The 22,723-nt window shown below is 36.0% G+C and overlaps 1 protein-coding gene across 3 annotated transcripts in view; it reads right to left on the bottom strand.

Moving 5' to 3' along the window:
• MGAT4C (MGAT4 family member C) overlaps nt 1–22,723 on the bottom strand; it is a 780,710-nt gene that overhangs the window by 442,318 nt on the left and 315,669 nt on the right. For all 3 annotated transcript variants that reach the window (XM_080661846.1, XM_080661845.1, XM_080661848.1), the window contains one exon: nt 3,271–3,381. The gene's annotated coding sequence lies outside the window, so the exon portion shown is untranslated. The remainder of the gene's footprint in view (nt 1–3,270; nt 3,382–22,723) is intronic.

Genomic DNA, 22,723 nt, shown 5'->3' with positions numbered 1-22,723 from the left:
GAGGCCTGGTCACCCCTAACTGCCCTCCCCTGCAGGCCTGGTCCCCCCCAACTGTCCTTCCCTGCAGTCCCGGTCACCCCCAATTTTCCTGCTCTGCTGGCTTGGTCACCCCTAACTGCCCTCCCCTGCAGGCTTGATTGCCCCCAGCTGCCCTCCCTTGCAGGCCTGGTCCCTCCCAACTGCCTTCCCCTGATGGCCATCTTGTGGTGGCCATGTTGTGTCCACATGGGGGCAGCCATCTTTGACCACATGGGGGCAGCCATCTTGTGTGTTGGAGTGATGCTTAATCTGCATATTACTCTTTTATTAGAGAAGATAGAGGCCTGGTGCATGGGTGGGGGCCAGCTGGTTTGCCCTGAAGGGTGTCCCGGATCAGGGTGGGGGTTCCCTTGGGGCATGGGGAGGCCTGGGTGAGGGGCCTGTGGTGGTTTGCAGGCCGGCCATGCCCCTGGCGACCCAAGCTGAGGCCCTGGTATCTGGGATTTATTTATTTTCTACAATTGAAACTTTGTAGCCTTAAGCAGAGGCCAAGGCAGGCCAGTGTTTCAGAAGCTTGGCTTCCCTCATCGCCGAGGGCAAACCTAGCCTCCTGCTCTCTCCAGCTCTGTGGCTGCCGCCATTTTTGTTGCGATTTATTTATTCTATAATTGAAACTTTGTAGCCTGGAGTGCAGGCCTGGGCTGGCCAGGGTGTGCGGAAAGGTTGGCTTCCCCCATTGCCGGGGAAACCCAAGCCTCCCTCTTGTTCTCTTGGTGGCCACAGCCATCTTGGTTGGGTTAATTTGCATACTCACTCCTGATTGGCTGGTGAGCATGACTTGTGGGTGTAGCGGGGTGATGGTTAATTTGCATATTACTCTTTTATTAGATAGGATAAAGTGATAAGATTGCTCCAAGGTGCAATAGAACATTTTATCCTGAGTGAGCATGAGGTTTTCTGGGAAGATATCACAATATGAAGGGGCCTCTACTCTGAACCATAAAGAACAGCTAGAACCTGGACATGAGACAATAGGAAAAGCAGTGTTCTTAGCATGGATAGCAAAAAAATAAAGGCTTGAAAGTAAAAAGTCTGAGATATCCCACTGTGTCATATTCACTGTGGGTAGGGGATGTCGTATTTGCTCTTCTTTTCTATCTTCTCAAATTGTGTGTGTGTGTGTGTGTGTGTGTGTGTATGCATGTGTATAACTGTATGTGTTGAAACAATCATAGTTTCTAAACGTACAAATGATTATATATACAGGGTGGAGCAAAGTGGATTTACAGTTGTAAGTATGCAACACAGTTTATTCTTGCATTATTAATTATTGTATTATTTTCCATATGAACAACTATAGATCTACTTCAGCCTCACCTTGTGTGCGTGTGTGCATGAGTGTGTGTGTGCATATGTTTTATTCATCTGAGATTCACTTCAAAATTTTGAAAGTTAGAACCTAAGGGAATTGGAGCATTTTGCTATTGTTGCCTGCTGTATGTGCCTAAGGGCAACACACACTTTTTAAGAGAGCAGAAACTACATAATATCAACTTTTTAAAAAATTTTTCTTCAGCTCACCTTTAGACCAGAATCTCTTTCAGAGGCAGGGCTGTCTTTATAGTTATTTCAGTACAATGTTCATAGTTGAAACATTAAAATGGGTTGTGTTAAATGTGCAGATAATTTAAAGAAGGGTTAAAGGAAAAATATTCCATTGTTACAGTTTTTAAGCCTCATGAATAAAAAGGTAGAGTTATTTTAAAATCTAACAAAATATTCTCATTACATTTATTTTTGTTCCTGACTTCCTGTCCCTGTAAAATACTCTTATCTATATGTCCTTAGCCAAAACCTCAATATAAATTACATATTTTCAAATGAACCATCATTAAATCTGTACAGATATTATATGTTTTATCTCTTTTGTAAGTGACATACTTCCTCTTCTTGAAAATAATTAGCAAGGCCGATAGTCAGTAAACACTATTGAAATGATCAAATGGATATGAATATTTATTAGTGACCTATCAAACTGTCATTGCAAGTTGCTTATATCTTTGAAGCTGGGAATACTTTTCTGGGGTAAATCCCTAAACATATTTATGTTCAAGTCTCATGGAGAGATAGAGATAGAGATAGAGATAGAGATAGAGATAGAGATAGAGATAGAGATAGAGATAGAGAGACATAGAGATAGAGATAGAGATAGAGATAGAGATAGAGATAGAGATAGATAGAGATAGAGATATAGATAGAGAACATAAATATTTAATCACACATGTGACTGAACTACTTAAAAGAAGAAATCTAATGACAAGTTTACTTTAAAAAATAGATTTAGCTTAAAGTGAAGCTGATTAGTTGCAAAGTATTTTGATATTCACATCACTGATTTCTGAACAAATGCTTATGAAGAAAATGAAGTTATATGAATGCAAACTAAAAATGATGTTTCTATAAGAATTACAGTGCAGTAATGTGTAATTCTGCCATTACCTAAAATTAATTTTATACACGTCAAATATTTGTAAATACTCATACATGTGTATAAATATTTTCTTGCTATTTTAGACATACACAAATTTAGGTAGAGTGTATAACAGGTAGAGAATTTTGTGGTAATATTGAATATTGAAGCACATTACAGGTTGAAGGAATTTATGCAAAAAACAAAATCTCTTATTTTGAATATATGTGCAGTGTTACATTACATAGAGCTAAAGTGACAAAAGCCATATGCAGACAAACTCACCCAGAATTATTATTTCCAGATTGTCTCTTTTCCAATTTTTAGAATAAAAAAGAGTTTAGAGTAGTCAAAAATGTCTACAAGTAAACCCAATGGCAAAAATAGGTTGGGTTCTTGAAGCTTTATGGAGACGTGCTACTGGGCAGTAATGACACCATTGGTCAGGGGAAAACTTAAACATATGGACTCACTCTCAGCCATGAATCAGAGTACTGACTCTTTTCCCTGTGTCCTGGCCAGGAACTCTAAGTATAAAATATAAAATAACACCGCATTTCGTTCAACAGAAGTGTAGTTTCAGACTCCCCTACCTCCCATACAAATTTAATATGTGCAATATGACTTACTGCTTCACTTTTATTTTTCTATATAACACACACCCAAAAGAATTATGAAAAAAATAGTTCAAAAGAAAAGAAAACAGTTTATAACTTGTAACATAGAACAGCTTCTCTGGTCCCTGACCACATTATGGTTTAAAAAGGATTTTTTTTTTATCAAACTCTCACCATTGCAAAGAAAAAGAAAGCTTTGCTTACCAGAGAGGAATAAAGCTTCAACCTTGCTCTAACGTTTTCTGCAGCTCTTGTTTGAAAAGGGAGAACCAAAGCAGCTTTGTGCATACAACTGATCTGGCTGATCTCCAGTCCCTGCACACAAAAAAACACAGTATAATTGGCTCTCAAAAAAGTGTTGTAAACATTCATCATGATGGCCCTTGCATGTTGAATCTAGTCACTGTTACCCTCGTAGACTTTTCCAAACAGACCAATTTTACATTTCTACTTTCATTGCTCACTGTTTGCTTGGTTTTTCTATTTAATGCTGAAATTAATATTGTTAAAAAACATGTGTGAGTTCCAGCTCTACTACTATGTCCAGCTCTTGGGTTCTGAAAGTGTGACTCAAGACAAAAACAAAAAACAACAAGAACAAAAAGATTTTAAATCAAGACAACATTGATAAATACATTTACTTGACATCTGTATATCTTTATTTTTAAATTTAACAATATTTATTCCATTACTTATAGGCTAACAATTATCTGGATTAAGTCTCTTTTATTCACTATGTGATAAAAGTCAAGTGAACATTGCACATCTCTGTGCAGAAGCCACATCAATAATGCCTACACATACCCTAGAGTCTGAGACCAAGTGTGCTGGATTTCTTAGTCTCGTTAAATATTCCACTGTTCCCTTGCCCAAACCTTCAAAAGGGTTTAAACACAATCACATCTTTTAATTTTTATGGGAGTAATGGAAGGGTCACATAGCCTGGGCTTTTTTCTTATTTTTAAACATTCAATTTTTATGGGAGCAGTAACTGATTTTAACTATGAGTGGCATATTCCTGTTAACAAGAATATGTGAACACTAGATCAAAAAATAAGCCTCAGTGAAAAAGAGTCTCAAATTGTATAACTTCTTATAATGATCTGAGAAGTACATCGATCTTAGAACTACATGTAATCTTTGCCTATTCCCCATGTATATAAAGCCTGATGAGCAGTTATCAGCAGTGATACTGTTTGAAAAATATTAAATGCATGGACGTTTGTGTGTGTGTGTGTGTGTGTGTGTGTTTCATTTTTAATCTGAAATTTATTTTTTCATTATATAAATTAAAAAAGTATAATAAAATAATTTATGACTATACAAATTATGGTTCTATAAATCTTGAATATTGCAAATTAAGACAACTTATGAGATATGCCTCCTGGAAGAAGAACAAATTTAAATATTCAACAAGTATAAAACTTCTCTATACTACTGAACCTTTTAAAGAAATATTTTAATTACATTAAAATAACCTAGAACCACCTGGCTGGCATGGCTTAGTGGTTGAGTATCAACCTATGAACCAGAAGGTCAGGGTTTGATTTCTGTCAGGGCACATGTCCCTGAAGTGGGCTATATCCCCAGTGTGGGATGTACAGGAGGCAGCCAATCAATTCTCTTTCATCATTGATGTTTTTATCTCTCTCTCTCCCTTCTTCTCAGAAATCAATACAAATATATTTTTAAAAAATAACCTAAAACCTTGAATACTGAACATTCCATGTTTATATTTGTGGATCTCAGTCCCATTTAAAGATTTTGATTGTATTTGAGAATACTATGGAGATCATATATATAAAACATTCTTCTAAGGACACAGAATACTAATCTGGTTATGTTATTAGAGAGGTGGGATGCTAGAGAAAGAATCCCTACATACTCTTTTTTTCAAAGGCAATGTCAGTTAAACATTATCTCCCTGTTGTATAACATGTGTCTTCCTAAAATTTTCCACTAAGAATTTCTTATTTTCTTCTTTCATCAGAATAGTGAAAAGGTTAATATTGCTCTCCATTTTACAAATGAGGAAACTAAGGCTCAGAAAGAATAAGTGATTTGACAAATTACAGTAAATTCTTAATTGTAGGGCCTTTTGGTGTTCTACTGTGTTCTGAAAGCATTTCTACTAAAATAACATACCTAATATTTTTAAAGAGTTTTTTTTTTTCTATTTAGCTTGCTGATTTGAATTTGGAGTAAACATTTAGAGAACTTTTTATGTATTTGCTGCTGCAATAGATTAAGAAAACAAAAAGTATCTTTCTAGGCCTAATGATTTTAGAAATAATTTGCAAATGAACTTTGAAAAGTTAATTATTTATGATTTAATTTTGAATTCTTTTCATATTGAAGAATTGCCTATTAAGAGTCTGCTACATGAGAGAACGTTTGTTAAGTTTTAGGATATTTAGTGAACAAGATAAGTATCTTCCTTTTCTGTATGTTATTTTTAGTCTTCCTAATTACAATGAATAGGATTGCCTGAAGTTTTCTTCTCTGAGAAAATAGTAGCCACTGTGCAGGAGCTTCTAACTCTCCCAGTCCTGTCCACTATCTACCAAACTTCACCCATGTACCCTTTTATATATTCAAGAAACTTCTCATGTTGACTCCCCTCATTCCATCAGTTACTCCTTCTGCACTGAATCATTCTCATCAGTTTAAAACCTTGCTTTAATATGCTGTTTAAAAAAATAAAACTTCCCACAACCCCATTTTTCCTTTTGTCACCATATTTCTTCATTGGAGAGTATCAAAAGTTTTACTTTCTCACTTTCCAATTCCTTCTCAATTAACACTTACAGAGCTTCCATATCCATCAAGCCATTAAAATAAATCTCATCTTCCCTTACCTCCCAATAGCGTCTGAACTCAAATGAGTAATTTCTTCCTGTAACATTGTTTTCTCTTGGCATTAATGTTGTCACATTCTTATGATGTTTCCCATAACTTGCAGGCCTTTCAGTCCCGGGTTCATTTGCTGGCTCCTCCTCCTGTGCCTGAATAATATGTTTGAAATACTCCTTGACTTGTCCTGAAGTCCTTTCTCTTCTCAATGGACACTTTCCCTTCAGGTATTCTCACTTAGGTCCATGGTTTTGTATATTATTGATACCCTTTTGACTACCAAATTAACCTCTGCAGCCTGACCTCTAGTGATTCTCTGTCGATTTACTGATCTCAATTCTTGATTCTCTAACAGGTATTTTAAAATTCAAACATGACCAAAAGAGAACAATTGATTCTGCCAGGTCCTTACAAATCTCACCTTTTCCTAGTCTTCCTTATTTTAGTAAAATTCATCAATTGTCTGAGATAAAACACACACACATACACACACACACACACAAAGATTTTAATTTATTTTTTATTTTTGTGTTAAAATGCATAACAAAATTTATCATCTCAACTCAACCATTTCTAATTGTACAGTTATGTAGTGTAAGTATATTCACATTATTGTGCAATCATCTCCAGAACATATTCATCTTGCAAAACTGAAAATCTATACCAGCTACACAACTCCCTTATAACAATGAACTGTTGATGTGTGCATTCATATAGATGAATCTCTATGGAATTATGCTGAGTAAGAGAAGCTAAACAAAATGAGTATGTACTGTATGATTTCATTCAAACAAAATTCTAAAAGTGGAAAACTAATTTGTAGTGACAGAAAACAGATCACAGATCAATTGCCACCTGGTGACTAGAAAAGAGGGGTAGTAGAACTGGGTGAAGAATAGCAAGGGTCATAAGAAAACTTTTGTGGATAAAAGGTAACTTCATTATCTTGATTGTCTTGACGGTTTTATGAGTGAATACATATGTCAAATATAATAAAACTGCACACTTTAAATATGCATAATTCAATTTATGTCAAATATGCTGTAATAACATTTATAATAAAATTTTAAATTTACTGTTAAAATTATTAAGAAAATAACAATCTAATGTATAATGGCAAAAAATATTTGTACAGGCACTTCACAAAGGAGGATATCCAAGTGGACAATACCACATGAGTGCTCAATCTTATTTCTCATCAGAAAAATACATGCTCATTATATTGAGTAAAATGTATAAAACATTTTTTCCAGATTTTGGGAGAATGTATAACAAGTGGAATGCATATACTGCTTAAAGGTTGGCAAATTGGCACATGCACTTTGAAGAACTGACATTACATACTAAATTTAAAAATGTACTTACTCTATGACCCAACAACTACACTCCTTATTTCGTATTAAAAAAGTACATGCATATGCCATCAAAAAGTGGAAGTTAGATTATTTACATGAGTTCTCTTTGCAATAGCCCAAACTGAAAGTTATCTAAATGTCTAAGCAGTAAAATGGATAAATATGTTTTGGAATATTTACATAATACAGTACATCAATGAAAATTAAATTATCGCCATACACAACAACATGGATTAATGTCTTAAGAACAGTGTTGAAAAAGATGTCACACATAAAGAGTATATCTTATATGATTCCATTTATGTTGGCTTCAAAAATGCTCAAAACTAATTTACAGCAATCAATGTCAGTTTCCTGATTATTTGGGGGTAGACTAGAGATAATTACTAGGAAGAGGTACAAAATCATTTTTTGAAAATAGATAATATATTTTTTTCTGTTAAGGTTACACTTAATTAAAGAGATATGCTTACTCTAAAAATTCACTGAGTTATTCACTTATGAGTTTGCACTTTTCTGAATATATATGCCTCAATGAAACTTTTTACCTAAAAGTACAAAAATAATGAAATCATTGTGATATATATTCTTTAGGGCAGAATTTGAAATGTTTGTGACAATGTATGGCTAAGACAATAGTTCATCTGTCCTGTTAATGAAAACAAATCACACAGAAAAAGGTAATATGCTCCAGCAGGAAAGTAGCCTTTGAATAATTACTTATCCCAGGAAGGTTTGTCCAGATGACATTTTCAAGGTAAATAGCGCATTTGTTTTCTCAAAAAACTATGCCATTATAGCCAGATGTTATTCTGTATTCATTTTGGAGATTCTGACTTAGAAAAAACAACTTGCTTTTTTTGCGTGCAGATTTATGAAAACATGTCTTAAAAGAAAAATAATAAAGTAATATCTTATTATTAATATTATCTTATTGCTTTTACACTCACATTACTATTATGAATTCTAAGTACTGTTTTCTATATCATCTACTATTCATATATGATTCAAATAAACTGCCATCAGCGCTTAGCATTAATCATGTAACACATTATTCTAACATGTATAACATATATATGATCAGTAGTGACAGAAAATGTGGATATCACTCATGGTGATACAGAAACAGAGTTAAATACATGTAAATATATGCAACTTGAATATTGTTGCTATGCCTCTTTTTCCTCATATGTGAAAGGGAGACGTTAATACTCAACTCTGTGATTGATTGTGAGGAGACATTAAGATAATGTGAAGTGCCTAGAATAGACATTTACACATTGTAAATGAAAGCATTGTACTTGAACATACAAAAATATATTATGCACTAATAACAAGATGGCTTGTTTGGCCATGCATCACTATATATATATTAGAGGTCCATTGCACGATATTCATGCAAGAATAGGCCTTCCTTCCCCCTGGCTTTGCTCCCGGCCGCCCGGGAGCTGGCAAGTCCCCGCTCTTGAGCTGCCCAGGAGCCGTCAAGTCCCTGCTCTTGGTCTGCCCTGGAGCTGCCAAGTTCTTGCTCCCGGCCGGAGCACTGCTCCTGTAGCTCCCTCCGCTCCCCTCCCTCCCTCTCATAGCAGGCATCCTGCCCCGGCCGGTCACTCCACACCTGCATATGCAAATTAACCTACCATCTTTGTCAGGTTCATTTGCATACTCACTCCTGATTGGCTGTGGGCGTAGTGGATATACGGTCAATTTACATGTTTGTCTATTATTAGGTAAGACTAGAGGCCCAGTGCATGAAATTAGTGCATGGGGGGCAGTCCCTCAGCCCAACATGCACCCTCTGAAATTTGGGAGCCCTCAGGGGATGTCCTAAGCCACAGTCTGGCCTCCCTCTGCAGGAGGCAACCAGGATGATCAGGGGAAGGTGCTGCCCCCCATCACCCCCCCCCCCCCCCGGTGCTGCCACTGCTAGCCACTGCAGCCACCAAGGTGTTTTCATCAACACGGATTCCAGTCCCTTCACCACAAAAAAAATGACAGTTCTTTAGGCATTTTCAAGATGTGTCTTTCATAGGATATGACATTCTTTCTTTTTATTTTTTTATCCTCACCTGAGGGTATGTTTCCATTGATTTTTAGAGATTGTGGAAGAGAGAGGGAGAGACAGAGAGAAACATCAATGTGAGAGGAACACTTTGATGGCTTTATGCTATTATTAGTGTGATAGGCAGGTTTCTAAAATGGCCCCCAATATTCTTGAATCTGATGTGACATGCTAAATTATCCCCTTCCCTTGAATGTGTGCAATTCTGTGACTATGGTGGAAATAGTACTCCCCTGATTAGGTTATAAATCAGTTGACTTTGAATTAACCAAAAGGGAGCTTATCCTGGTTGGGCCTGGTTTAATCAGATGATCCTTTAAAGTGTAGTGTCAGACTCCCTCCTGGTTATCTGGAGAAAGCAAATAGCCATGTTATAAACTGCCTGTGGTCCCATGGAAGGAGGTTCAGGCAACTTCTCATTTTTGAGAACAGTCTCTGGCCAATTGTTAGCAAGAAGGGGAGGACCTCACTTATAGAGTCACAAGGGAATAAAATATGCCAATCATCAGTTATGTTCTCAAAAGATCACCCCCCTCCCCTAGATGAGAATCACACCTTGATACCATTATATCAGTCTGGCAACAGCTGAGCATAGATTCATCTATCTATCATCTATCATCTATCTATCTATCTACCTACCTAGCTATCTATCTCTCTACCTACCTATCTGTCATCTATATCATATGGTTCCTGCATCTGAGTAAATCTAGTTTGAGTTAAGGAGAAGCATCCAATACCTTACCCATAGAAATGAAACTCCTTTCTTTGTTCTTCCCCTCAACTATCTCCCCAGGATAGAAATAAAACTAAGATTTAGAGAGATTAATAATTTATCTGAAAAAGGAACACATAACATCAAATATTGTATTATTATAAAGAACCTATTCTTTCTATTTTAAAATGTTTATTCCTTATATTTAAGGTTTTAAGATATATTTATTTAGTGAGGTATTGACATTATACTGATTTTAAAGACTTGCACTTCAAGTTCTTCAATCCTAGAAACATCTTGAGTGATAAAGCACCTGGGTTTTTATGAAATACACCTGGTCTCTAAATAATTGAAACTATTGGGTAGGAGTCACAGCAGACGACTAGAAAAAAATCTGTCCTATTTTGAGTCTATGTTGCCTAACTCAATAGATGACATTTAGATTATGATTATGGAAAATGAAAAAAAGCAAAAATATACCAACAGTGTAGTAGGTAGTGAAATTGTTATGTTTAAAACTTAAATTAAAGAAAATACCTTACAAATATAACATTTACACTTAATATTTAGCAGTTCTGATAAAATTCCTATGGCCTTTTTCTGAACTATTTTTTTTTTTTCATTTTGACCACAAAAGATTTTATTTAGTTAATAAGGTTGTATGTAATTCAGCTCCATATTTTTTTTTGTATTCTTTATTGTTTAAAGTATTACATAAGTCTCCTTTTCCCCCATCGACCTCTCCCCAACTGCCCCCACCCCTGAGCACATGCCCTCACACACACACCCATCAGAGTCCATTGGTTATGCTCCTATGCATGCATACAAGTCCTTTGGTTGATCTCTTACCCCTTCACCCCCCACCTTCCCTCATAGGTTTGACAATCTTTTCAATGCTTCTATGACTCTGGTTCTATTTTTGTTCATCAGTGTATGTTGTTCATTATAGTCCACAAAAGAGTGACATCATGTGATATTTATTTTTCTCTGACTGGCTTATTTTGCTTAGCATAATGCTATCCAGTTTCATCTGTTGCAAATGGTATGAATTTCTTCTTTGTTACAGCAGCATAATATTCCTTGTGTAGATGTACCACAGTTTTCTAATCCACTCATCTGCTGATGGGTGCTTCGGCTGTTTCCAAATCTTAGCTATTGTAAATTGTGCTGCTATGAACATAGGCATGCATATATCCTTTTTGATTGGTGTTTCTGATTTCTTGGGATATATTCCTAGAAGTGGGGTTACTGGGTCAAATGGGAGTTCCATTTTTAATTTTTTGAGGAAATGCCATATTGTTCTCCACAGTGGCTGCACCAGTCTGCATTCCCACCAGCAATGCACAAAGGTTCCTTTTTCTCCACATCCTCACCAGCACTTGTCGCTTGTTGATTTGTTGATGATAGCCATTCTGACAGAGGTGAGATAGTACCTCATTTTTGTTTTGATTTGCATCTCTCAGATGATTAGTGACTTTGAGCATGTTTTCATATGTCTCTTGGCCTTCTGTATGTCCTCTTTCGAAAAATGTCTATTTAGGTCCTTTGTGCATTTTTTGATTGGATGTTTATTTTCCTTTTGTTAAGTTGTATGAGTTCCCTATAAATTTTGGAGATTAAACCCTTATCAGAGATAACATTGGCAAATATGTTCTCCCATGCAGTGCACTTTCTTGTTATTTTGTTGATGGTTTATTTTGCTGTGCAGAAGCTTTTTATTTTGATGTAGTTCCATTTGTTGATTTTCTCTCTAGTGTCCATTGCCCTAGGAGCTGTATCAGTAAAGATGTTACTAGGACAAATGTCTGTTATTTTGCTGCCTATGGCTTCTTCTAAGATTTTTATGGTTTCCCATCTAATTTTTAAGTCCTTTATCTATTTTGAACTTACTTTTTTGTATGGTATAAGTTGGTGATCTAGTTTCAGTTTTTTGCATGTATTTGTCCAATTTTCCCAAAACCATTTATTGAAGAGGCTGTCTTGACTCCATTGTAGCTCTGGCCTCTTTTGTCAAATATTACTTGAGCATAATGGCTTGGGCTGATTTCTGGATTCTCTGTTCTGTTCCATTGGTCTATACGTTTGTTCTTGTGCCAGTACCAGGCAGTTTTGAGAACAGTGGCTTTGTAGTATAGCTTGATATCTGGTATTGTGATCCCTCCAACTTGCTCTTCTTTCTCAAGATGGCTGCAGCTATTCAGAGTCTTTTTTATTCCAGATTAATTTTTGGAGAGTTTGTTCTAGGTCTTTGAAGTATGCCATTGGAATTTTAATGGGAAAGGCATTGAATCTATAGATTGCTTTGGGTAGTATGGACATTTTAATTATGTTGATTCTACCAATCCATGAACACGTATATTCTTCCATTTGTTTATGTCTTCCTCTATCTCTTTTTTCAGCATTCTGTAATTTCTGAGTACAGTTCCTTTACCTCCTTGGTTAAATTTATTCCTAGGTATATTATTTTTTTTGTTGCAGTGGTAAATGGGATTGCTTTCTTAGTTTCTCTTTCTGTGAGTTCATGATCCTATATAATAAAAGCCTAATATGCTAAGTGTCTGGTCATCCGGTCATCCATTCAACCAATTAAAGCATAATATGCTAATGATATGCTAAGGCTGCTCAACTGCTCTTTGTGATGTGCACTGAACACCACGGGGCAGAGGCTCCAACTGGTAGGTTAGCTTGCTGGTGGGGTCTGACCAATCGGGACTGAGCAAGACAGACCGGACACACCCTGGAGCACTCCTGCAGTCCCTCCCAAGGCTGGCCAACCTCCCGCATCTCTCCCCAACCCTGATCATGCACTGGTGGAGTCTCTCCGTGTAGCCTGTGCCCTCTCGCAATCCACGGCCCCTCTGGGGATGTTGGAGAGCCATTTTTTACCCAATCCCTCAGGCAGGCCCATGGACCCCACTGGTGCATGAATTCATGCACCGGGCCTCTAGTTGGTATATAAAAAGCTATAGATTTGTGGGTATTAATTTTGTATCCTGCTACATTGCCGAATTAATTTATTGATTCTAGCAGTTTTTCGATTGAGTCTTTAGGGTTTTCTATGTACAATATCACATCATCTGCAAATAATGACAGTTTTACTTCTTCTTTTCTAATTTGGTTGCCTTTATTTCTTTTTTTTGTCTGATTGTTATGGCTAGCACTTCCAGTACTACTAGTATGTCAAACAGGAGTGTTAAAATGGGCATCCCTGTCTTGTTCCTGTTCTTAAGGGAAAGTTTTTTAGTTTTTGCCCATTGAGTATGATGTTGGTTGTAAGTTTGTCATATAAAACTTTTATTATGTTGAGGTATACCCACTATACCAACTTTGCTGAGAGTTTTTATCAGGAAAGGGTATTGGATTTTGTCCATTGACTTTTCTGCATCAATTGATATGATTATGTGATTTTTGTCTCTCAATTTATATGATGTATCATGTTAATTGATTTGTGTATATTGTGCCAGCCTTGAATCCCTGAAATAAAACCCATGTGGTCATGGTGTATGATCTGTCTAATGTAATGCTGGATCCGATTTCCTAGAATTTTGTTGAGGATTCTTGCATCTATGTTCATCAGGGATATTGGCCTGTAATTCTCTTTCTTTGTAGTGTCTTTATCTGGTTTCAGGATTGGGATAAGGCTAGTTTCATAAAAAGAGCTGGGAAGTGTGCCTTCCTCGTGAATTTTTTGTAATAGTCTGAGGAGAATAGGTTTTAGTTCTTCTTTGAATGTTTGGTAAAACTCCTCTGTGAAGATGTCTGGCCCAGGACTTTTGTTTGATGGAAGTTTTTTGATGACTGCTTCAATTTCCTCCTTAGTTATTGGCCTATTGAGATTTTTTTTATTCTTTTTGGTTGAGTTTTGGAGGGTCATATTTTTCAAGGAATATGTCCATTTCCTCTAGGTTGTTTAGTTTGTTGGAATAGAGTTGTTCATAGTGTTGTTGTTGTTTTACAATCCTTTGTATTTCTGTGGGGTCTGTTGTTGTTTTGCCTCTTTAAATTTCTGATTTTGTTTATTTGGGTCCTCTTTCTTTGCTTCTTGGTAAGCCTGGCTAGAGGTTCATCAATCTTATTTATCCTTTCAAAGAACCATCTCTTTGTTTCATTGATCTTTTTTATATTTTATTTTTTTGGTTTATTTATTTATTTATTTATTTTTTTGGTCTCTATGTCATTTGTTTCTGCTCTAATCTTTATTATCTCCTTCCTTCTTCTCACTCTGGGCTTTTCTTGTTGCTCTCTTTCTAATCCTTTAAGTTATAGAGTTGGATAATTTATTACCAGTTTTTCTTGTTTTTTGAGGTAGGCCTATAATGCTATGAACTTCCCTCTCAGGACTGCTTTCACTGTGTCCCATAGGTTTTGGATAGTTGTGTTTTCATTGTCATTCATTTCCAGGTTGTTTTTAATTTCTTCTTTGGTCTCTTTGGTAACCTACTCATTGTTTAATAGCATGCTATTCAGCCTCCAAGTGTTTGAAAATTTTTAATTGTTGTTATTGTAGTTGATTTCTAATATTATGCCATTGTGGTCTGAGAAGATACTTGATATGATTTCAATCTTCTTGAATTTGGAGAGACTTTGCCTGTGACCCAATATGTGGTCTATTTTCGAAAATGCCCCATGTGCACTTGGGATGAATGTATATTCTGTTGCTTTGGGGTGAAATGTTCTGAAGATGTAAATTAAGTACATCTGATCTAGTGAGTCATTTAGGATTGCTGCTTCTTTGCTGATGTTTTGTCTGGAGAATTTATCCAATCATGTCAGTGGTGTATTAAAGGCCCCTACTATGATCATACTGCTGCCAATCTCTCCCTTGATATCTTCCAGAAGTTTTTTTTTTGTGTGTGTGTGTGTGTTTTTTTTTATGAATTTGGGTGCCCCTGCATTGTGTGTATATATGTTTAACAGAGTTATAGCCTCTTGTTCTATCAGTCCCTTTAGTATTATGAAGTGGTCTTCCTTATCTCTTGTTATGGCCTTCACTTTGAGGTCTATTTTGTCAGATAGAAGTATTGCAACCCCAGTTTATTTTTCATTTACATTTGCCTGAAATAAATTTTTCCATCCCTTCACTTTCAGTCTGTGTGAGTCTCTTGTTATGAGGTGGGTCTATTGTAGACAGCATATATAAGGGTCACTCGCTGTCTTTTGTTTGGAGAATTTAGTCCATTTATGTTTAAAGTTATTATTGATAGATACTTATTTGTAGCCATTTTCATTTTTTGTGCCTGTGTTCCTTCTTTCCTTTTTTTCTCTTATTTTTACAACAATCCCTTTAGCATTTCTTGCATTGTTGGCTTGGTAGTGATAAACTCCTTTAGCCTTTTTTTTGTCTACAAAGCTTCTAATTTCCCCTTTAATTTTGAATGATAGCCTTGCTGGATAGAGTATTCTTGGATCCAGTTTCTTGCTTTGCATTACTTTGTATACTTCATTCCATTCCCTTCTGGCCTGATGTGTTTCTGTTGCAAAATCATTTGATAAATCTAATGGGAGATCCTTTGTAGGTAACTCTCTGTCTCTCTCTTGCAGCCTTTAAGGTTCTTTCTTTATCGTTAACATTTGCCATTGTAATTTGATGTGTCTTGAGGTGAGTCTTTTTGGGTTTCTCTTGTTTGGGATTCTCTGTGCTTGTGTGACTTTTTTCTTCTTCATATCAGGGAAGTTTTCTGTCATTATTTCTCTAAATAGGTTCTCGAATCCTTGCTGTTCTTCTTGACCTTATGGCACCCCTTTTATCTGTATGTTACTCATTTATGTTGTCCCAAAGCTCTCTTATGCTCTCCTCCTGCTTTCTAAATCTTTCTCCAATTGCTGTTCAGATTGGGCTTGTTTCTCTGCCGTATCTTCTAGCTCACTAATTTGGTCCTCCACTTCTTTTAGGTTACTGTTGAAACCTTCCATAGTCTGTTTTATTGTATGTATATAATTTTTTATTTCTTCTAGATTCTAATATAGGTTGTTGATTTTCTCATCTATCCAGGTTTTTAACTGTATGACCATTACTCTGAATTATTTTTTCTGACATATTGCATGCCTCCATTTCATTTAGTTCCTTTTTGGGGGGACTTTCCTTTGGGGGTTGCTTTTTCGTCTCCCAATTTTTGCTGTCGCTGAAGGGTCCAGTTGCCGAGTTGCATGGGGACTGAGCTGCACCAGTGGGCTTTGCAGGAGTGTCGTGTGCACTTACAGTCAATGGCCACCTTGGGTGCCTGGGAGATGTGGCCAGGGGGAGCCTCGCATGCCGATACCAGGGGCTGGGTCAGGTGCCCAGGAGATGTGGCAGGCTAGAGTCACACATGCTGACAGTCAGGGACAGGGTTGGGTGCCCAGAAGACATGGCCAGCTAGAGCCCCACATGCTGACAGTCAGGGGCTGGGTCAGGTGCCCAGAAGACATGGCCAGCTAGAGCCACATGTGCACTGACAGTCAGCGACTGGGTTGAATGCCTGGGAGATGCAGCTGCCACCCACTCTAACAGTCAAGGATGGCTTGGGATGAATGGGACCTGTGTCGCAGGGCAGGTAGGTGGGAGGGGAACCCACTCCGGACTCACAGGAGCCTGCAGCCGGGATAGCTGTAGTTGGTATCTGTGAGTCTGCAGCTGTGGTAGCAGGTCTTTGTCCAGAGTGGCTGTAGGGTCTCCGTTTTCATCTGAGGTCAGTCTGGGTGTTGGTGAGGTTGGGATCCTAGTCACAGCAACTCTGCCCTTCAAGGTGGCATGGTTTCTGTGCCTGCACTGGCTGCCCAGGAGTGCTTGCAGAGGTAGTGGGGACTCCCCATCTAAGAGAACCCGGTCCACCTGCCCCCAAAGTCTTGCAGCATACAACTGTCCCTCGTGTACACACACACACACACACACACACACACACACACACACACACCACACACCACCCATGTCCACACATTCCCCTTTTGCTCCTCCCTCACTCTCTCACACTCTCTTCCTCACTGCTGTCCTTCTGGCCACCATCTTCTCCTCTCCTGAACCATTTCTTATGGTATTATATTTTTGCCACATTATGGGATTCTGTATGTCTGTGTGTCTGTATGTGTTTGTATGGGGGGCTTATCCTTAATAACACATAATAACATATTAAAGATACTCTATAAAGCTAAAGCTAACTTAGGAGCTAACTTAGTAAAAAAAATAACTTGTCTTCCCTGAGGACTGCATTTTTTAAATAGAGAGTTTAAGAGCCACTAATCCAAGTTACAAAAATTAAACTGTTAACTTATTTCCCTTGCCATTTAAAAAAAATACTATCACTAAATGTCAGTAGTAAACTAGGTCATGGCAAAAATAGCATAAATTTTCAATGACAATTATATATCATTCTATTCAGGGGAAAGGGAAAACGTGTTATACTAACACAATGCAACAAGTTTTAAAATGTTGGCACATTTTTCCTGCCAATTCTCATTTTTTATACCTCTTAAAATATAAAACATAAATATTTATTATGCTTCATTTCCTTTCCATGAATAAAGCTCTCTGGAAAATCATAGTTCTCAGAGTTATTTGCAGGTTTATTATGGTGACTGCATATAGATATGACAAAAGCACTAAAGTACTCTTTTTTTTTTATTGTAGATTATTTTTGTAGTAAGTTTCCAGTGTAGGTAGATCAAATAAAGCATGTTTGTAATGTTAAAAATGCCTTTTTGCAAATGATTGTACTTTAATCAGTCTCAGTAAACAATACTTTTGGTGAGACTTTATGCCTCAATGCAAACAATCCACAGCAAAATCAATAGAGACTCACAAAGAGCACTCTGAATTCCAATAGGGACACACATGTCCATTTTTGGGAGACTTCACAGAATTTTGGGAATTTCTTAGAGAAATTAAAATGAGCTCAATGAACAGACAATTTAACAGAACATAGATGGGATAAATTATAGTTTTTAAATGAAATTCATTACTGAGAAAAAAAAATGAATTTTGTGCTCTGGTAAAGACTTGACCTTCCAGTGTCATTACAAACATTTATACAGCATGAAACTCTGTGTCAGGAATAAGCAGGCTTTCTCTTTCCTTATTTCTGCTTGTAGCAGAAGGGAGCCCCACACCAGCTGTATGCAGCATGACTTCATGAGTGTGTAACTGTATTTAAATCATTTATATATTACATTTTACAAAGGTAATAGGGAAATGTGTGTTTTTTGTGTTTTTTTTTTGTTTTTTTTTTGCATTCATGGTTAAGAGTTGAAACAGATGGTGAAAGACTCAGTTTAAGCTATTATAGGCATTAAAATAACTGATATTTTAAGCAATCCTTGATTTAACAGCAGTTTAGTTAACTATAAAATGGGCTTATGACTTTTTTGGATTATATTAAACCTATTGTGTCTTTAGCAATTGTACGCCTTAACAAGGAACTACACTGTGGAATTTACTCATAGAAATTTTTCAAACTTAAAAAAAATATAGCTTTTCATTTAGCAAATATTTACCAAGCACCTGTTATTTTCAGGCACCACATTTAATATTGAGTTGCTTACAAGATAAATAAGACATGATCCCTGCCTTCAAGGTAGGTTCAGATGTGGTGAAGCTGATGGAGAATAAAAAACGCTAACAAAATATGGATCACTTGGAGAACCTCTGTTTTCAATGACTGGTTCTATGGTATTTTCATACCCTTGGGGAAGCAGACTTCACATTCTGATAGTTGCAGCAAGTTGGCAATAGAGCCAACACTGTTAGGTCTGGAGCCCAACTGAGACACTCTGCTCTTTTTTGTAGGCATAGACAACTAACAAGAAGTTAACTTAATATTCATATATTTATTGACCTAGCCAGTTTGGCTCAGTGGATAGAGTGTCAGCCTGCAGACTGAAAGGTCCCAGGTTTGATTCCAGTCAGGGCACATGCCCTGGTTGTGGGCACAATCCCCAGTTCAGGGCACACAGGAGGCAGCCGATCAATGATTCTCTCTCATCACTGATGTTCTATCTCTCTCTCTCCATCTCCCTTCCTCTCTGAAATCAATAAAAATATATTAAAAATATCCAAACATTTATTATATATTTTTCATAAAAATAATTACAAAAGAATACAAAGACTTTTAAAAAATACAATGAGCCATCTTTATTTTTAATTAAATTTATTGAGGTGACATTGGTTAATAAAATTAAATAGGTTTCAAGTATACAATTCTATAATACATCATCTGTATGTTACATTGTATGTTTACTACCCTAAGTCAAATCTGTCACCATATATTTGACAACCTTTACCCTTTAAGAAAACCTTTCACATAAATGAAACTGTGTCAGGAATAAACAGTGTTTTGCTTGGTACCTTATCTTGCCCAAAGTAGATGATTTCTCACATATCTGTGAACAATTTTATGCTATTTGCAACTTCTTTTAAATTTTCTACAGTCCCTAGCATGCATCTGGAATTTCCTTCGCTACTAGGCTTTTCTGTGTGCTACTGGCCTTGCCGAACACACTCCATCTCTAATATCCTTTTTGGATTTTCTCTTTGCAAGCTCCTATTTATCCATCAGGACTTGACTTATCAATTTTTCAGGCATATCTTCCCTGACCTATACATAAGGTTAGATTCGCTGAGACTATCTTAATTTTGAACTTTTAGTTTTCTTTTAAGACTATTCTCTTTAGCTTGTTTTAATTTCTTGCTTAATATTCATCAAACATAATAATTAGATGCTGAATGAATATATTTTAAAAATCTATTATATACTTTCCCTCTCATGTTAAGTAAAATACTCCCTTTCTTGTATCTGTATCTAGTGGGGATATGGTCTGCAGGCATTAATAGGTAGAAATATATGCAAAATCTAACATTTAAATGCTTTATTTAAATCAACATATTATAATCTTTTTTGTGATTGATAGTTACATCCATTTCTTCATGCTGTTTTAGAAATGCTATTGTTACTTAAGAAAGCAGTATCATAGAGTTAATGAGTTTTTAATTTAGCCAGCCTTGTCTCTGGACACTTTTTAAGTTTGATTCATCATCTAGTTTCTTCCCAGGTGTTGCCAACTGTAAGACAATATGACTTGGAAAGTAGTTTTACATTACTTTTTCCTGGAAGCCTCATTGATGATGTCAAGCAAAGTTTACTAAGTGATTTGAAGAATATGGACAGTTTAACCACATGGAATATCACTTTGGGCTGCTGCTCAGTCTTCTGCTTATCTAATGACACTTGCTGAAGTTAGAGGCAAATTGTTTACTGAAAACATTAAAGAATCATTTTGCTGTATTTAAGTAAGAAAAAAATAAGAGGTGGGAATAGAGAAAATTGCAACTGTACTTCTAAAATGATTTCATATTGAAATCATTGAATATGGAAGTCATGATCATTCAAACGTGCACCTGTTTATATTTGATTCTTCCATCAGTCTTGCAAATAACCATATATATTCTCAAATATACCTAATTCATCTGCACTAAAGTTTACTTTGATGATTGTATATTCAAATTTCTGCAGATGTTCTTAGAGACATTTTTATAAAAGTAAGCTCCCCAAGATGTGATCCTTCAAAATGTATGAGTAAAATAAGCCTATCTAAATGTATTCAGTTTTTTCCAAATAATTACTTATTTATTTATTCAACTCAATTCTCTGCAAAGAGAACATATCTATAAAATATCATACTGAACCAACATTCACAAAAATATAGTATTCTTTTTTATTTAAAGAAAATGAATTATTTACTGAATACTTATATTATTTCATTTACTTTTAGCAAACAAATTTATGACTTTGATGTAAGAGTCAGCTTACTACTCAGATATGAATAATTCATTTTATGCACATGATACAATTTACTATATGAAATGCTTTGGTGTCTACAATATGTTGTTAGATCATCTAGCAACACGGGGATAGGTAGTAGAATTACTATCAACTCTATATTGCAGGTAACAAAATTGAAGCACACAACAGGTAGGTTTTTACCATATTTCAAATAGCTAATAAATGATGAGCTCAAGGACCAAACTCTGGGTCTTCTGTATCAGTGGCCTGTACTGTTTTGACTGAAAAGTACTTTTATTTCTATATGATGCCAAATATTTTTTAACTTACATAATGTCTATAAATTTCCAAGATGTATAATTTTCAATAATCTGCAGATATTTATGTGAATTTGCTACATTTGATACAAAGAATCAATATTTTAGCATAACTTATTTACTTATGAAGAAAACATGGCTTTGCTATGACTAATGCTTTATAAACTGATACAGAGAACTGGTGATTCTCCTTAAACTTATGAAGCCACAGACTGTATTTCCCATCATTCCCTGAAGCCCCACGTGACAAATACCTATCTTAGGGCCAGTGAAAGGTAAATGAAAGCATTATGTTCAACTTCCCACTTATGTCCTTAAAAGAAAAAACAAAAACACTTTTTCTATCTTTCTCCTCCCCAAAGGTTTAGTGAGCACATGTTTGTTGGAGTCAGAGCATTTGACTTAGACCAGAGAAAGAACTTCTGTGTTGAGGATAGCAAAGTGGAACATTTAAAGAGCCTAAGACCAGGACACGCTAGAGTAACATCACATTAACCTTTGGGAAGACTTTTACACTGTATACGTTCACACTGTGATATGAGAGTGAAATACACTTGTCTCTTTCATGTCAACGTTATATTTGGGTATTTGCAATTGCATTCAGGGTCTGTATTTTAAATGCTACATGCACATAATAACAAACATAGAGTTAATCAGAAGTTTATTTTAATATATTATAATTTTAATGTATAATTTATATATAATTTAAATATATGTTTTGTAAAAAATGATGAAAATTTTCAGATAGATCACTTACTGAGTGGGTGATACTGAAAATAGCTCTATGTTCAAATGAGAAATATCTTTTCTACTATCAGCTTAAATAATGTTTCCAAGCTTCTTTGTAGCATTTGAGAAAAAGTAAAATAGTCTCTATTAATTCAGAGAAATCTAAATGTACCATAGCTCTTAAGCCAAAATCATTTTAATGGTAGATTGGCAAAGATCACATTAATTTGAGTTAAGTAAAAATATCTTAGCTTGTCATTTAATATAAATTAGCTGTTACCTTTCTCTACGTCATTTATAATGTTGGGATGACCAGTGTTCCGCCCTTGTGCCTCTTCCAGTCTCTAGCTGCACTCACTTCTATTTGCTGTCTTTACAGTGGCACATCTCAAATGTGTACACACAGCCAAAAGCTATTTTCTTATCTCAAAATGCATATACTCTACTGTCTTCTTGGCACCTATACTAAACATATCCCAAACTAAATCCTGAATTCCTCCACCCGCACATAAAACCTGCTACAAACGTAGCCTTGCCTATGACTGCGAATCAACACTCTATTCTTATCATTATACTGTCCAAGAGGCTTAAATCTTTAGATTCGCCTTTGATCCTCTCTTTCCCTCACACTCAACTTCCAGTCTGTCATAAAATCCTCTTGCCTCTATTTTAAAAGTTTTTCCAGAATACTATAGCCTTTTCTTACACATGAAGTTTTCCTTCTGATATGTTTTTACAGAAAGATTTATGGAAGTGCAAAATGGAAGATGTAGGTTCCTGATCAGCGTTTATGTTTTATATCCTTGTGTGTGTGTGTGTGTGGCGGGGGGGCGGGGGGGGGGCAATGGGAAAAATTATATTTAATCAAAAATAAAAAT

Source organism: Plecotus auritus (genome assembly GCF_963455305.1).
Source record: "Plecotus auritus genome assembly, chromosome: 3".
In the NCBI taxonomy this organism is placed as follows: Eukaryota; Metazoa; Chordata; class Mammalia; order Chiroptera; family Vespertilionidae; genus Plecotus; species Plecotus auritus.
The sequence above is the reverse complement of the archived record's forward strand: the minus strand, read 5'-3'. Positions and strand labels throughout refer to the sequence as shown.